The following is a 5,171-nucleotide window of genomic DNA, read 5'->3' as shown; positions in this document are numbered from 1 at the left end:
ATGCGGCGGCGAGGGATGTCACAACCGATATTTTATTTTGCTGGAACCAAATACTAGATTTGTCGCTATTTTTCATTTGCTGGAACCAGTGTTTTGTTTTGCTACTACCGTCACATTCATTTGCTACTAGTGGCGACGACATTTTTCTGCCACACAGGTTCATGAAGATGATGCAACCTCGACAATGGGCGTGAACATTTTTTTTGCTGAAAACCATGAAGATTTTTGCTACAACCGGCAGCAAGGTTTGTTACCACCATACGCAGCGGCCGGCTGACATTTGTTTTTGTTTTTGCTACAACCATATCAATTGTTTGCTGCTACCGGCAACTAAGGAAGCTACATCCGGTAAACAGTTTTGCTACAACGGCGACGGCGAGCGGCAGCGGCGAGCTTTTTTTGTTGGATCTGATATACTTTTTTGCTACAAGCAGTCGATTATTTTGCTACTATCGGCAACCCCAGGGAGAGTACTTTTTTTGTGAGGGCATCGCCGAAGGTGCTCCGACCGGTGACCGTCGCCAATAGAAGTTGCGGCCGCCTCCCCAGGAGCTGCGACCGTCGCTACGAGGAGCTGCAACCCACGGGTGAAAGCTTGCTGCATACATATGGATCTGACGAGAAACATGAGAGACGATGGCAGCGACCGGCGGCGACCACGACATCCAGCAGCACAGAATGGCGGAGGGGAGGAGGCCTAGATGAGGGGGTGGTCACCGCCGGCCGGGAGGACGTCCAGGCAGAAGGGGGCAACGCGCGCAGCGAGCGGGGAGGAAGAAGAAGATGAGAAAGTCAACGCGCGTCGAATCGGACGGTTGAATCTTGCTGCATCAGGTGGCTGGGGCTGGACCGGCCCAACAGTTGGGCCGGTGCGCCGGCGCAGATTACTGCCCTTTGGTGTACTTCTAAGAACAATTTCACCACCTAAGTATGCCTCAGAGATGCATTCAACTGATTATTCAGCCTTTTTCTGTTATAGCAGCATGTCATGTAGAAAGCCTTGCATCTCTGTATGAGTGTGACTAACCTCTTTTTCTTTCTATTCTGCAGAATAAGCATACTCCAGATGTGGAAGATCAACTGGAGAGAACACCGTTCCAAAGATAGCAAAAGCGTTACTGTTGATCATTACTATTATGTTGCAGTTTCAACTGCATCTGAGCAATAGATGTACTGTATAGAGACTGTGTCAATTAATCCGGATCGAAGGGAGTATGTATTTTATGTGTACTTGTAAGGAATAAAATTACCACGATCTAAATATCCAGAGCTCTATGGTGAATGGTTGGGTGTTATGGATGCTAAAGAAGGTTCGGTGATACTAACATGTGAATGATTTTGATCAAATCTTGCGCCCACATAGCAGTATGTAATTTACATCGGAAAGGCGCAATAATCTAATTGGGGGATACCAAGTGTCATCTGTTCGTGAATCATACACTAATCTGTGGATTACTGAGCCAAACTTCAGATGGATGGATAATCTGTTCTCCTTTTAAAAGAAAAACCAGAGGCATTTTGATATATTGATTGTCAAGGAAAAGAACAGTGTACAACATAACTGCAGATCAACAACAGACTCCCAAAACAGAGGATCAACCGGGCAATACCTCGAGGTGATGCAGAATTCAACCAGTTCGTGTGGAAGGCCAATGCAAGGGACTCACAAAGCAGGACGCCAACTCTCCTGCTTGGCAGCAGCGATATAAGGCTACACGGTTACAATTCGAACCCGACCGACCGTTCCTTTCGGAATCGGACGCTTTTAACTTGCTGTGTCAGATCTTTCGGTTCAGCAGCGGTCATGGCTGGGATCTGTTTAGCTGGCAATTCTGCATCTTCCTGTCCAACAGTAGTCTTGGCTTGGATCTGCTCAGTTGGGAGGATGGTGTCCCCTCTCCATCTATACAGAGGGTCAGCGATTATAGTGCCTATCTTCTCGTCGATTTCACATGGCTCCAAGCTAATAGCCCTGAGCTGACTGCGTGCGCTTCTCCATTCCCTCGGGTCTCTCTTATTCGACATGGCTCGACCAAGCACGCATAAGGCTAGGGGCAAGCCTCCGCACTATGCAACCATCTGCTTATGATACACAACCCAAAATGCAAGTAAGTCCTGGAGCAGTTGTTGCCACAAGAGTGGTATTTACTAGAATGTGAAAAACTAAATAGATACACCTAAACACAAATACACAAGTATTTGATCAGCATACCTGCTTTGCAATATGATGAACTTGAGGATGATCGTCCATGATTCCAATCCCAACCTTGTCTTTGAAGAGTCTTCATGCATCCCCTTTTTGCAAAGACTGCATCTGGATGATGTTGGCGGCATGAAACCCCATGAGGGCACATGCAGCCTGACTCCTCGTCGCCAAGATAATCTTTTGCTGCCTATACGGTGATATTGGCACGCCAACAGCCCACCAATTAAGGGGCTCTCTTATGTCATCCAATAATAACAAGAAGCTCTTGTGTTGAAGATACTTGAAGATATGTGTGGCTCGGGACAACTCATCTAGTGATGACATCATGGCCAAATCAAAACCTAGATTGATGCTGATAGCATGTTGCACATTGTTCAGCACAGATCCGGTTCCAGCCCCAACGAACATAATGTGATCGAAGCAATTGTTACCTGTGTAAGTATCACGCACGAGCCTGAGCAGAGTTGTCTTGCCCACGCCTCGCATGCCCCAAATCCCCATTAGTAGGGACTAGGTGTCCTTGGCCTCAATGAAACATCGCACCTTCTCAGAGGAGTTCGTCATTTCAGGCAACCCATCATCTTGTGGGTGCTGCGGCTGGTCATGGGAGACAGTGCGCCGCTGCAGCTTCAACACCTGTCTCTTTGCATGGCTGCGGCGCGACCGCTTTTTCTTTTGTGGCAACAAAATATCAATTTCATCATCTCTATTGATGATTGCAGGCCAACCTTCACGGTAGAGTTCCCAGGCCTTTCTTCATTGAAGCACTCCATTTGGATGATATTTTCACGGCGACATTTCATCTTGTGACACAAGTCCAGGTTCCGTGTTGTTAACACAACTTTACGCCATGTTTTGTGTTCCAAACCTCTCTGGAGGGAGACCACAACTCTCCCCAGTGGAAAGGGGATGCCCACAACTCCCAAATCAAGATACTCCCATAGATCATCCAACAACAATAAAAAGCTTGTATCATTGAGGTGGTCACGGATGATATTTGCTTGGGAAGTCTCATTGTGCGTTATAGATAGTCCCATAAAAGTGGCAATAGCTTCTTGCACCTGACTAACTGTACATCCAATGCCAGCACGAACAAACATAACTTCTAAGGAATTGTAACCATCCTCTGAACGAGAATCACTAATGAGCTTGAGAAGGGATGATTTTCCCACACCACCCATGCCCCAAATCCCCAGCAATCCGGTAGACTCGTCACCTGTGGTCTTAATGAAACCAATCACCTTCTTCATGTAGAAGTTCATTGTTCCCTGCAAATTATCTTTCGGGTGCAGTAAGCTGTCTCCTTGAATGAGGAGACTATTGGCCTTGTTGAGCAGCTGCCATGCTTTCTTGCCTAAGTAATTCAAGTCATACCCACCATACGCAACCCTAATGGCTCGCTCATTGTGTTGCAAATCGTCCACACTCTTCAGCCAATAAATGCATTGTTCAGAACAAGGGAGTGTATCCAGACGACGAAGGGCGGTTTGCATCACACATAGCTTTTGCGACTGCAACTGCAAGATCCCCCACCATGTAGCGATAATAGCATGTAACAACAATAATATGACCGTAAATGCCAAAAATGGAGCCAAACATATTCGCAAGGATGTCCCATGCTACTTCTGGAATCATCCCATACATGTGGGTGATAAGTTTAACAATAGAAACGAAAAAGATGCTCCATCCTATGTGGTTAATCATTTCTGTAATTCTCCCATACATGATGATGAGTATGAGAGTAAGAACGAAAATGATGACCCACACTGCTGGCTTCATCTTCTTTAAACTGCTTGATTCTCTCCTCTAAACTCAATTAGTTGAGATGTAAGGTTTTCCACAGATCCGTTCAGAACGCTCATACATGGGCATAGGCCAAAGCGCCCATCAAAGCATTCTGCAATCAAACAAGCAGATTGGCAAGCTAGGCCAGAGGAGGCGCGGGAATTTTGCAGGAAAAAAAGGATAACTAAAGAGACGTATAAGTAAGGAGGAAGGAGGTAATACTTACGTACATCAGGAATTCGATAGACATCCTAGATCAGTGACATTCTTGGGATGAAGATGAGATCTATGTACCCATCCAAGTTCTTGAAACTCTAATGTCTATGTGACTTGCTTATTTTCTCACAAGAGAAAAGTGATATGCTTGGTGGCTTTTGTATTATGGCTGGTTTACTTGAATGTTACCAACTGCTCCTGCTGCATGATCTGTTCTGTACAATGTATGACCAGGCTCTCGCGCCCTTTGCATTTGGGTGGCCGGACGACAGCATTAAACCAGGCTGTAGATTAATGAAGCCAGCCATGCTGTAAAAAGAAAAAAAAGCTATCAAGAAAGAACAAAAAGCCTGCCATGACACTGACCTATAACCGGCCGGTAATATAAATAAAAGAGGGAGACAAGGCCCTAAATAACGTCTGTAGGAGGCATTGTTGGGTTAGGCCAGATTCGACTGGGACCAGACTGTAATCCATATGTAATAAACCGAAATCGCTGAATATGGGCAAAATATTTCTGAAACCGAATTTTTAAAACAACGTCTGAGGCCAACTCGGTCGACAAAACCAATGTGCCGCCCAAATATATGTTGGGCCATTAAGTAGCTTAGCCTCAGCCATGAAGAAGCTGTCAAGTTGAATTGTATTTTGTGTTTGTAATTATTCTATATTTATTTGAGATGCTGACAAATAATTTTTTGTCTATCTATTGCTACAGAAGATGTAACATACATTTTCCCAGGAATAATTAATTTTGCAGCGAAAGCCTCGGTTTGTCCGCCACAACCTAACCACCGGGCTATACCCCAAAAGCTGTGCTTTTTCTAATACAGTGGTTCCAAGTCGCTACTGACAAGGAGAATGTAACAATTGGAAGTAGAAATAAATGCATAAACTCTCCTTTAAGTGCTAATAACCAGCTGCGCCATAGTCTACTGTTTGCAGGACATTATATTTAAATTTG

At 45.1% G+C, this 5,171-nt stretch overlaps 1 pseudogene; it reads right to left on the bottom strand.

Annotated features, from left to right (window-relative positions):
- Positions 1 to 697: 697 nt before the first annotated feature.
- Positions 698 to 3,699, bottom strand: LOC123057300 (uncharacterized; annotated as a pseudogene).
- Positions 3,700 to 5,171: the final 1,472 nt, after the last annotated feature.

The sequence above is a fragment of the Triticum aestivum genome, chromosome 3A (genome assembly GCF_018294505.1).
Source record: "Triticum aestivum cultivar Chinese Spring chromosome 3A, IWGSC CS RefSeq v2.1, whole genome shotgun sequence".
NCBI lineage: Eukaryota > Viridiplantae > Streptophyta > Magnoliopsida > Poales > Poaceae > Triticum > Triticum aestivum.
The sequence above is the reverse complement of the archived record's forward strand: the minus strand, read 5'-3'. Positions and strand labels throughout refer to the sequence as shown.